This window comes from Arachis stenosperma, chromosome 1 (genome assembly GCF_014773155.1).
Source record: "Arachis stenosperma cultivar V10309 chromosome 1, arast.V10309.gnm1.PFL2, whole genome shotgun sequence".
In the NCBI taxonomy this organism is placed as follows: domain Eukaryota; kingdom Viridiplantae; phylum Streptophyta; class Magnoliopsida; order Fabales; family Fabaceae; genus Arachis; species Arachis stenosperma.
This window is the reverse complement of record NC_080377.1, coordinates 83,727,235-83,740,501: the sequence shown is the minus strand read 5'-3', so window position 1 is coordinate 83,740,501 and position 13,267 is coordinate 83,727,235.

Below are 13,267 nucleotides of genomic sequence, written 5' to 3'. Positions count from 1 at the left end.
CCTCTATTCCCTTGTTCAAAATTTTGTGCCCAAGGACAATTCCTTCAGTCACCATAAAGTGACATTTTTCCCAGTTTAAAACCAGGTTAGTCTCTTGGCATCTCTTTAGAACAAGTGCTAGATGGTCAAGACAGGAGCTGAATGAGTCACCAAATACTGAAAAGTCATCCATGAAGACTTCCAGAAATTTTTCCACCATATCAGAGAAAATTGAGAGCATGCACCTTTGAAAGGTTGCAGGTGCAATGCACAGGCCAAATGGCATCCTTCTGTATGCAAATACTCCAGATGGACATGTGAATGCCGTTTTCTCTTGATCTTGGGGATCTACTGCAATTTGATTATAACCTGAATATCCATCCAGGAAGCAGTAGTATTCATGACCTACTAGTCTTTCTAGCATCTGGTCTATGAATGGTAAAGGAAAATGATCCTTTCTGGTGGCTGTATTGAGCCTTCTATAATCAATACACATACGCCACCCTGTAACTGTTCTTGTAGGAACTAGTTCATTTCTTTCATTGTGAACCACTGTCATGCCACCTTTCTTAGGGACAACTTGGACAGGGCTTACCCAGGGGCTGTCAGAAATAGGATAAATAATCCCAGCCTCTAGTAATTTAGTGACCTCCTTCTGCACCACTTCCTTCATGGCTGGATTCAGCCGCCTTTGTGGTTGAACCACTGGCTTGGCGTCACCCTCCAATAGGATCTTGTGCATGCATCTGGCTGGGCTAATGCCCTTAAGATCACTGATGGACCACCCAAGAGCTGTCTTGTGTGTCCTTAGCACTTGAATTAGTGCTTCCTCTTCCTGTGGCTCTAGGGTAGAGCTTATAATTACAAGAAAGGTATCACCTTCTCCCAGAAATGCATATTTCAGGGATGGTGGTAATGGTTTGAGCTCGGGTTTGGGAGGTTTCTCCTCTTCTTGAGGGATTTTCAGAGGTTCTATTATTCTCTCTGATTCCTCCAAATCAGGCTGATCATCTTTAAAGATGTCCTCTAACTCTGATTCGAGACTCTCAACCATATTGACCTCTCTTACCCGAGAGTCAATGATATCAACACTCATGCAGTCATTTGGGGTGTCTGGATGTTGCATGGCTTTAACAACATTCAACTTGAACTCCTCCTTAATGGCTCTCAGGGTTACTTCCCCTTTTTGGACGTCAATGAGGGTTCGGCCAGTTGCTAGGAAAGGTCTCCCTAGAATGAGAGTTGCACTCTTGTGCTCCTCCATTTCCAGCACCACAAAGTCAGTAGGAAAGGAAAATGGCCCAACCTTGACAATCATGTCTTCAATCACACCTGATGGGTATTTAATGGAGCCATCAGCAAGTTGAAGACATATCCGGGTTGGTTTAACTTCTTTAGTCAAACCGAGCTTTGTGATAATAGATGCAGGTATTAGGTTGATACTTGCCCCAAGATCACATAGAGCTTGCTTGGTACAATTACCCTCTAATGTGCATGGTATCATAAAGCTCCCGAGGTCTTTAAGCTTCTCAGGTAAGCTTTTCAGAATGACTGCACTGCATTCTTCAGTGAGGTAAACTTTTTCAGTTTCTCTCCAATCCTTCTTATGACTTAAGATCTCTTTCATGAACTTAGCATAAGAGGGTATTTGCTCAAGTGCTTCAGCAAATAGAATCTTTATTTCAAGAGTCCTGAGATAGTCTGCAAAGCGGGCAAATTGCTTATCATGTTCTGCTTGGCGGAGCTTTTGAGGATAAGGCATTTTGGCTTTATATTCCTCAACCTTAGTTGCTGCAGGTTTATTACTTACAGAAGTGGGTTGGGAAGCCTTTTTAGAAGGATTGTTATCAGCACTTGTATGTGACTGATCCCCCACTGGCATTTGAATGCCAGGGGTGGAAGCTGGAGTGGCGTTAGACGCCAACTCCTTATCTGTTACTGGCGTCTGAACGCCAGAACTGTGCTTCCTTTGGGTGTTCAACGCCGGATTCATGCTTGTTTCTGGCGTTGAACGCCAGGAATGAGCATGGTCTGGGCGTTCAGCGCCAGCATTATTCCTCTCTGGGCTCTGATTGTCCTCAGAGGGATTTTGAGTAGCCATTTGTTCATTTCTTGGCTTCCTGCTGCTTTGAAGTGAGGTATTTAATGTTTTCCCACTTCTTAATTGAACTGCTTGGCATTCTTCTGCTATTTGTTTTGACAATTGCTTTTCTGTTTGCTTTAACTGTACTTCCATATTCCTGTTAGCCATTCTTGTTTCCTGTAGTATTTCCTTGAATTCGGCTAGCTGCTGGGTTAGAAAGTCTAATTGCTGATTGAATTCATTAGCCTGATCCACAGGACTGAGTTCAGCAGTTACTGTTTTAGCTTCTTCTTTCATGGAAGATTTACTGCTTAGGTACAGATGCTGATTTCTGGAAACTGTATCAATAAGCTCTTGAGCTTCTTCAATTGTTTTTCTCATATGTATAGATCCACCAGCTGAGTGATCTAAAGAAATCTGAGCTTTTTCTGTAAGCCCATAGTAGAAGATGTCTAATTGCACCCACTCTGAAAACATCTCAGAGGGGCATTTTATTAGCATCTCTCTGTATCTCTCCCAGGCATCATAAAGGGATTCATTATCTCCTTGTTTGAAGCCTTGGATGCTTAGCCTTAGCTGTGTCATCCATTTTGGAGGGAAATAGTGATTCAGGAATTTTTCTGACAGCTGTTTCCATGTTTTTATGCTGTTCTTAGGTTGGTTATTTAACCACCTCTTAGCTTGATCTTTTATAGCAAATGGATACATTAATAATCTGTAGACATCCTGATCTATTTCCTTATCATGTACTGTGTCAGCAATTTGTAAAAATTGTGCCAGAAACTCTGTAGGTTCTTCATGTGGAAGACCGGAATACTGGCAGCTTTGCTGCACCATGATAATGAGCTGAGGATTCAACTCAAAGCTACTGACTCCAATGGAGGGTATACAGATACTACTCCCATATGAAGCAGTAGTGGGGCTAGCATATAACCCCAGAGTCCTCCTAGACTGTTCATTTCCACTTAGTTCCATGATGGAGCAAGGGAGATGGTATAGATGTTGATATTATCTATTTTATTATAAGAATAATTTTCGAAATAATAAAATAAAACAAAGACCAAAATAAAAATAAAATAAATAAAGAAAGAAAATTAAAAATTAAAAATTTGAAAACTTTTATGAAGATTTTCGAAAATTTGAGGAGAGAGAAAGTGGTTAGGATATTTTTGAAAAAGATTTTTTTTTAGAAACTTAAAAAGATAAGAATTGAAAAATTTTGAAATTGAAATCTGAATTCTTTATATAAAAATTTCGAAAATATAGTTTAAAATTAGTTAGAAAATATATTTTTTTGAATTTTGAATTTTATGATGAAAGAGAAAAACACACAAAAGACACAAGACTTAAAATTTTTAGATCTAATGCTCCTTATTTTCAAAAATTTTGGAGGGAAAACACCAAGGAACACCAAACTTAAAAATTTTAAGATCAAAACACAAGAAAAACTCAAGAACACCTTGAAGATTCACAAGAACACAAGAACAAAAGAAAGAACACCAAACTTAAAATTTTTAGAAAACTTCACTAAATTTTCGAAAATTGAAGAAAAATTAACAATAAAACACCAAACTTAAAGTTTGGCACAAGATTAAATCAAGAAAAATTATTTTTAAAAGAAGTTTTGAAATAAAGATACCCAATTACCAAGAACATAGACCAACGCTCTAGCCAATTGGGCAGAAAAGGTAACAATTGTTCTGAATAGGTATATTTCTTTTGGAAGACTAATGCTTTGGATTAGCACAAGAAAAACAAGAAAAGACACAGAACAAGAAAAACTCAAGATCAAACAAGAAAAATAAACAAGAAAAACTTAAAGATCAATGAAGAACAAAAAAACACAAATTCAAAAATTTAAAGGAAAAATATAAAATATGCAATTGACACCAAACTTAGAATAAGACACTAAACTCACGAAAAAGATTAAAATTGGTAAAGAAAAATAATATTTTTGAAAAAAAATTTTTTAAAAAGAAATTATCCTATCAGAATTTAATGACTCTATAACAAGAAAAATAAACTATTCCTAATCTAAGAAATAAAATAAACCTTTAGTTGTTCAAACTCGAACAATCCCCGGCAACGGCGCCAAAAACTTGGTGCATGAAATTACAATCACACTTTTTGCAATCCGCACAACTAACCAGCAAGTGCACTGGGTCGTCCAAGTAATACCTTACGTGAGTAAGGGTCGAATCCCACGAAGATTGTTGGATTAAAGCAAGCTATGTTTATTTTATTAATCTTAGTCAGGATACCAATAGGGTTCTTTAGCCTCGTATAAAGTAAAAATGGCATAAAATAAATAGTTATTACTTTAATAATGGAGAATATGTTGGAGTTTTGGAGATGCTTTGTCCTCTGAATTTCAACTTTTCCTTGAAATCCTTTTTCCACACGCAAAGTTCCTTCCATGGCAAGCTCTATGTAGGGTGTCACCGTTGTCAATGGCTACTTCCCATCCTCTCAATGAAAATGGTCCAAATGCTCTGTCACAGCACGGCTAATCATCTGTCGGTTCTCAATCAGGTTGGAATAGAATCCATTGATTCTTTTGCGTCTGTCACTAACGCCCAGCCTTTAGAAGTTTGAAGCTCGTCACAGTCATTCAATCCCAGAATCCTACTCGGAATACCACAGACAAGGTTTAGACTTTACGGATTCTCATGAATGCCGCCATCAATCCGGCTTATACCACGAAGATTCTGATTAAGGAATCTAAGAGATACTCATTCAATCTGATGTAGAATGGAGGTGGTTGTCAGGCACACGTTCATGGATTGAGGAAGGTGATGAGTGTCACGGATCATCACCTTCTCCATAATTAAGCGCGAATGAACATCTTAGATAAGAACAAGCGTGTTTGAATGGAAAACAAAAGTAATTGCATTAATTCATCGAGACGCTGCAGAGCTCCTCACCCCCAACAATGGAGTTTAGAGACTCATGCTGCTAAAGAGTGTATAATTCGGATCTGAAAATGTCATGAGGTGCAAAGTAGTTCTCTAAAAGTTGTTTAAATAGTAAACTAGTAACCTAGGTTTACAGAAAAAGAGTAAACTATGATAGCTAGTGCAGAAATCCACTTCTGGGGCCCACTTGGTGTGTGCTGGGGCTGAGACTTAAGCTTCTCACGTGCCTGGGGCTGTTTTGGGCGTTCAACGCCAGGTTGTAACCTGTTTCCGGCGTTGAACTCCAGCTTGTAACCTGTTTCTGGCGCTGGACGCCAGACAGCAGTATGATACTGGCGTTGAACGCCAGTTTACGTCATCTATCTTCGTGCAAAGTATGGACTATTAATATTTCTGAAAAGCCCTGGATGTCTACTTTCCAACGCCGTTGAGAGCGCGCCAATTGGACTTCTGTAGCTCCAGAAAATCCATTTCGAGTGCAGGGAGGTCAGAATCTAACAGCATCAATTGTCCTTTTTCAGCCTAACTCAGATTTTTCCTCAGCTCCCTCAATTTCAGCCAGAAAATACCTGAAATCACAGAAAAACACATAAACTCATAGTAAAGTCCAGAAATATGATTTTTGCCTAAAAACTAATAATATTTTACTAAAAACTAATTAAAACATACTAAAATCTACATGAAATTGCCCCCAAAAAGCGTATAAAATATCCGTTCATCATTGTACCTCAATGATCCCTAGCTTCTCCATTACAGAGAGTGGCATAAGATTTATCCCTGACTCCAGATCACACAGATCTTTTGCAAAGGTCATGGTGCCTATGGTACAAGGTATCAAAAACTTGCCAGGATCTTGTTTCTTTTGAGGTAAAATTTGCTGAATCCAGGTATCCAGTCCACTAATGAGCAAGGGAGGTTCACTTTCCCAAGTCTCATTGCCAAACAACTTGGCATTCAGCTTCATGATAGCTCCTAAATATTGAGCAACTTGCTCTCCAGTCACATCTTCATCCTCTTCAGAGGAAGAATAGTCTTCATAGCTCATGAATGGCAGAAGGAGATTTAATGGAATTTCTATGGTCTCTATATGAGCCTCAGATTCCTTTGGATCCTTAATAGGAAACTCCTTCTTGCTTGAGGGACGTCCCAGGAGGTCTTCCTCACTAGGATTTTCGCCCTCCTCCTCCCTTGTGCATTCGGCCATATTGATTATATCAATGGCCTTGCACTCTCCTTTTGGATTCTCTTCTGTATTGCTTGGGAGAATACTGGGAGGAGTTTCAATGACTTTCTTACTCAGCTGGCCCACTTGTGCCTCTAGATTTCTAATGGAGGATCTTGTTTCACTCATGAAACTGAAAGTGGCTTTTGACAGATCAGAGACTAGATTGGCTAAATTAGAAGTGTTTTGTTCAGAATTCTCTGTCTGTTGCTGAGAAGATGATGGGAAAGGCTTTCTATTGCTCAGCCTATTGCGTCCACCATTGTTAAAGCCTTGTTGAGGCTTTTGTTGATCCTTCCATGAGAAATTTGGATGATTTCTCCATGATGAGTTATAGGTGTTTCCATAAGGTTCACCCATGTAATTAACCTCTGCCATGGCAGGGTTCTCAGGATCATAAGCTTCTTCAGAAGTTGCCTCTTTAGTACTGTTGGATGCATGTTGCCTTCCATTCAGATTTTGAGAGATCATGTTGACCTGTTGAGTCAACACTTTGTTCTGAGCCAATATGGCATTCAGAGTATCAATTTCAAGAACTCCTTTCTTCTGAGGTATCCTATTATTCACGGAATTTCTCTCAGAAGTGTACATGAATTGGTTGTTTGCAACCATGTCAATGAGTTCTTGAGCCTCTTCAGGCGTTTTCTTTAGGTGAATAGATCCACCTGCAGAATGGTCCAATGACATTTTCAAAAATTCAGATAGACCATAATAGAATTTATCTAATATGGTCCATTCTGAAAACATGTCAGATGGACATCTTTTGGTCAGCTGCTTGTATCTTTCCCAAGCTCCATAGAGGGATTCACCATCTTTTTGTTTGAAGGTTTGAACATCCACTCTAAGCTTGCTCAGCTTTTGAGGAGGAAAGAATTTATCCAAGAAGGCTGTGACCAGCTTATCCCAAGAGTCCAGGCTATCCTTAGGTTGTGAATCCAACCATATTCTAGCTCTGTCTCTTACAGCAAAAGGGAAAAGCATGAGTCTGTAGACTTCAGGATCAACTCTATTCGTCTTAACAGTCTCACAAATCCGCAAGAACTCAGTTAAAAACTGGTAAGGATCTTCAGATGGAAGTCCATAAAACTTGTAGTTCTGTTAAATTAAAGCAACTAGTTGAGGCTTAAGCTCAAAATTATTGGCTCCAATGGCAGGAATGAAGATGCTTCTTCCATCAAATTTGGACGTTGGCTTTGTGAAGTCACCAAGCATTCTCCTTGCATTATTATTATTTTCGGTTGCCATCTCCTTCTCTTGTTCTAATGTTTCCGAAAGGTTACCTTTAGATTGTTGTAACTTAGCTTCTCTTAATTTTCTCTTCAGAGTCCTTTCATGTTCTGGATCAATTTCAACAAGAGTGCCTTTATCCTTGTTCCTGCTTATATGAAAGAGAAGAAAACAAGAAAAGAAAGAGGAATCCTCTATGTCACAGTATAGAGATTCCTTTATGTTAGTAGAAAAAGAAAGGGGAGAAGAGTGAAGAAGAATGAATAGTCTGTATAAAGAGTAAGGATAGGGGAGGTGAAGAGAAGTGTTAGTAAATAAATAATTAAATATAATAAGAAAAGAGAGGGGAAATTTCGAAAATAATTTTGAAAAAGGGGTTAGTAATTTTCGAAAATTAAAGATAAGATAAGATTAAAATTAAAATTTAGAACAAAAAAATTTTTTTTTTTTGAAAAAGAGGTGAGATATTTTCGAAAATTGGAGAGGGAAAAGTAGTTAGGTGGTTTTGAAAAAGATAAGAAACAAACAAAAAGTCAAATAGTTAGTTGAAAAAGATATTAAAATCAAATTTTAAAAAGATAAGAAGATAAGAAGTTAGATAAGATATTTTAAAATCAAATTTTGAAAAAGATAAAATTTTTGAAAAAGATATGATAAAAGATAAAAAGATTTAATTCAAGAATTTTGAAATTACTTACTTCACTAACAAGAAACTACAAAATAAGATTCTAGAACTTAAAGATTGAGCCTTTCTTAACAAGAAAGTAACAAACTTCAAATTTTTGAATCAATCACATTAATTGTTAGTGAATTTTCGAAAATATGATATAAAGATAAGAAAAAGATTTTGAAAATAATTTGAAAAATATTTTTGAAATTTTCGAAAATGATAAAAAAAATGAAAAAGATATGATTTTTGAAAAAGATTTTAAAAAGATAAGATTTTTAAAATTGAAAATTTGACTTGACTTATAAGAAACAACTAATTTTAAAAATTTTTGACCAAGTCAACCCAAAATTTCGAAAATTTGGAGAGAAATAAGGAAAATATATTTTTTTGATTTTTGAATATTTTAATTATGAGAGAGAAAAACACAATTATGACCCAAAACATAAAAATTTTGGATCAAAACACATGATGCATGAAAGAACACTATGAATGTCAAGATGAACACCAAGAATACTTTGAAGATCATGATGAACATCAAGAACATATTTTTGAAAAATTTTTGATGCAAAGAAAACATGCAAGACACCAAACTTAGAAATCTTTAATGCATGGACTCTAACAAACAAAAAATGCATATGAAAAACGACAAACAACACAAAATAAGAAAACATCAAGATCAAACAAGGAGACTTGTCAAGAACAACTTGAAGATCATGAAGAACACTATGAATGTATGGATTTTTCGAAAAATGCAAGAAAATTTTTTTAAAACATGCAATTGACACCAAACTTAAAAATTGACTCAATACTCAAACAAGAAATACAAAATATTTTTTATTTTTATGATTTTTTAATTTTTTTTGTATTTTTATTAATTTTTTTTTCGAAAATAAAGCTTGGAAAAATGAAAAATAAAAGAAAAATTTTGAAAAAGATTTTTGAAAAGAAAATTACCTAATCTGAGCAACAAGATGAACCGTCAGTTGTCCATACTCGAACAATCCCCGGCAACGGCGCCAAAAACTTGGTGGACGAAATTGTGATCAACAATAATGGCTCTTTGGCATGTGCATAAAAACTAACTTAGCACTTTCTTTCCACAACTCCGTTCAACTTAACCAGCAAGTGTACTGGGTCATCCAAGTAATACCTTACGTGAGTAAGGGTCGATCCCACAGAGATTGTTGGTATGAAGCAAGCTGTGGTCACCTTGTAAAACTCAGTTAGGCAGATTAAATTGGTTTATGGATTTTCGAATAATTAATAATAAATAGAAAATAAAAAGGGATAGAAATACTTATGTAAATCAATAGTGGGAATTTCAGATAGGCGTGTGGAGATGTTAGAATCCTTTCGAATCTCTACTGTCTTACTACTTTCATCCAATTCTTCTTACTCTTTTCCATGGCAAGCTGTATGTAGGGCATTACCATCATCAATGGCTACTTTTAATCCTCTCGGGAAAATGGTCCTATGCGCTGTCACTGCACGGCTAATCGTCTGGAGGCATCACCCTTGTTGATAGCTACATCCCATCCTCTCAGTGAAAATGGTCCAAATGCTCTGTCACAGCACGGCTAATCATCTGTCGGTTCTCAATCAGGTTGGAGTAGAATCCATTGATTCTTTTGCATTTGTCACTAACGCCCAGCCTTCAGGAGTTTGAAGCTCGTCACAGTCATTCAATACCGGAATCCTACTCGGAATACCACAGACAAGGTTAGACTTTCCGGATTCCCAGGATCCTACTCGGAATACCACAGACAAAGTTAGACTTTCCGGATCCCCATGAATGCCGCCATCTATCTAGCTTATACCACGAAGATTCTGTTGGGGAATCTAAGAGATATGCGCCCGACCTAAAGTAGAACGGAAGTGGTTGTCAGTCACGCGCGTTCATAGGTGAGAATGTGATGAGTGTCACGGATCATCACATTCATCAAAGTGTTGTGCAACGTATATCTTGGAATATGAATAAAAGAGAATTGAATAAAAAGTAATAGTAATTGTATTGAAACTTGAGGTACAGCAGAGCTCCACACCCTTAATCTATGGTGTGCAGAAACTCCACCGTTGAAAATACATAAGTGAAAGGTTCAGGCATGGCCGAATGGCCAGCCCCCTGAATGATGAAAGGACCGAATGATCAAAGACTAAACAGTCAAAAGATTAAACTGTCAAAAGATGTCTAATACAATAGTAAATTATCCTATTTATACTAGACTAGCTACTAGGGTTTACATGAGTAAGTAATTGATGCATAAATCCACTTTCGGGGCCCACTTGGTGTATGTTTGGGCTGAGATTGATCTATCCACGAGCTGAGGCTTTTCTTGGAGTTGAACTCCAAGTTATAACGTGTTTTGGGCGTTCAACTCCGGATCATGACGTGTTTCTGGCGTTTAACTCCAGACAGCAGCATATACTTGGCGTTCAACGCCAATTTACGTCGTCAATTTCCGAATAAAGTATGGACTATTATATATTGCTGGAAAGCTCTGGATGTCTACTTTCCAACGCCGTTGAGAGCGCGCCATTTGGAGTTCTGTAGCTCCAAAAAATCCATTTTGAGTGCAGGGAGGTCAGATCCCAACAGCATCAGCAGTCCTTTTGTCAGCCTTTTTCAGAGTTTTGCTCAAGTCCCTCAATTTCAGCCAGAAATTACCTGAAATTACAGAAAAACACACAAACTCATAGTAAAGTCCAGAAATGTGAATTTAACATAAAAACTAATGAAAACATCCCTAAAAGTAGCTTGAACTTACTAAAAACTACCTAAAAATAATGCCAAAAAGCGTATAAATTATCCGCTCATCAATTAGCCTAGGCTAGTGAGAGTGTTTATTATTTAAAGATGGTGAGGCTTGGGAACATTGGATGGGATAAAAAGGGTAGTACACTTTCATATTTAGGAATTGGGAATATATTCAAGTATTGATTAAATGTATAAGACCTTATGCAATTGATGTCCTTGTACAAAGTATAAAAGGAAAAGAAAAAAAAAGAGAGAAGAGAAAAATAAAATGAAACAAAAGGGAAATATAGAAAAAAAAAGAAGAAAAAAAAGAAAAAAAATGAAAAGAAAGCAATCAAAGGGGACAAAACGCCCCGAAGTGAAGCACAATAAAAGGGAATCAATGCATAAGTGTTATGAATCAAGGAATAGAATACATGAATATGTAAGAGAAAAGTGAAGAATGGGTAGTTAGAATAGTTTGAACTTGTATAGGTCATTATATCGTTAGGTGGGAAAGTCTATGCTAATCCAAGATCTAAACTCTAGTCCACTTAACCATAAATGATCCTCCCTTGACCCTAACCCCATTACAACCTAAATGAAAGACCTCATGATGAATGTATGAATGCATTGAATAGGTGTTGATTATTAGAAGAAAATCAAATTTTGGAAAGTATGATTAGAAGAGAATTGAGTGAATTAACCCTTAAACATTCGAGTGAATAGAGAGGATACACATCCGGTGAGGGTTCGAAAGTTCAATTACATGTGTTCACGCATATTATCTATATTCTTGCAAGCTTGAATTTCTTTTGATAATTCAATACAATTGTGGTTTGGACTTGATTCCTATCGCCCTAGTTCTTATGCTTACACATGTTTCCCTGTGAATTGATTTATTTGAACTAAGCATTTGCATTCACTTTAGGTAGTTGCATCTAGATAGGACTCATATAGTTTAGTTGCATTTAATAAATGTCATACTGACAAACCCCAATTTGACGGTTTATTTGGTACTGAATTTAGAGTATTTTGATAACCTTTTGTCACATTTAGCCTATAAATTAGCATGGTTTTGTTATCTCTCCCGTATTCGTGCCTAAGTGTAAAAACATGCTTTTTAAGCCTTATTCTGATAAATTCTAGTTCTTCTTTGATTCCATAAGATGCCTTGCTGTGTTTGTTAGTAATCTCAGGATGAAATAGGCTAAGCATGGATCAAAGGAAGCAAGGAAGGAAGCATGCAAGTGGAGAGAAGCATAAAAAGCCAAAGAATTGATCTCGGCCAAGCACGCGTACGCGCACAAGGCGCTCGCGCGCACATCGCAGAATTAGCCAGGGATGCGCACGCATACCGTGCGCGCACGCGTCGTGGTCCGCACGTGATTCTTTTATTGCAGCACGTGCCTGGTGATTTTGGGAAGGTTTCAGCAACCAACTTTGGCGCCAAAATGCATATAAGGGCCAAGGATTGAAGGGGATTAACACACATTCACATCCATAGACTCATTTTACAAGTTTTTAGATATTTTTAGTTAGTTACATTTGTAGAGAGAGAAACTCCAATTTCTCTCTAGAATTCATCTTCATTTTGTCAATTCTCAACCCATTCTTGGTGAGATCTATTACAATACTCAATTTACTTTGTTCATATTGTAGATCATCTTCTCTAATCTCAATTAGTGTTTGTAATTGTTCAATTCCCATAGATCTTAGGTTTGACTTTGTTGCTTTGGATTCTATAAATTCATTGAAGATCTCAATTTCATTGTTGTTCATTCTTGAATGTTGTTAATCTCTTGTGTTGAGTTACTTTGATTCTAAACCTTCTCCATTTTACTATGTCTTTCATTCTTGCCCTCCAAGTGTTTGAGAAAATGCCAACTTTAGATATGGAGTAGCATCCCCTCACTTGGCTTAATGGTTGAGTCATTGGAGACACTTGAATAGTGGATGTCAATTGTTGATTGAGAATTGAGAATTGCTAATTGACTTAGAGTGCACTAAAGCTAGACTTCCCTAGGGTAAGACTAGGACTTGTGACTTGAGTTAATTACTTTTACTTGACTTCCCTCTATGATTAGGGTTTAACTAAGTAAAGCAACGCTCCTTTGTTATCATAATTGAAGGAAGCTATAGTGATGGGACTTCCAATGTCCAACCTTGGCCAAGGCTTTTAATATTGATTGATTGTTGTTTTCTTTTATTCACACTTTTATGCCACACTCTTCAAGCCACAAAAGACCACTTAACCAATACATGCATCCTTGTAGCATTCCTAGGGAAGAACGACTCGGGACTAATACTCTCGATTATAGATTGTAGATTTGTTTGATGATGGATTTTGCGTCGGTTTAGACTATACTACGATTGATTACTTGATAATTTCTATACCGGCAAAAATTCATTCATCAAAATGGCGCCGTTGCCGGGG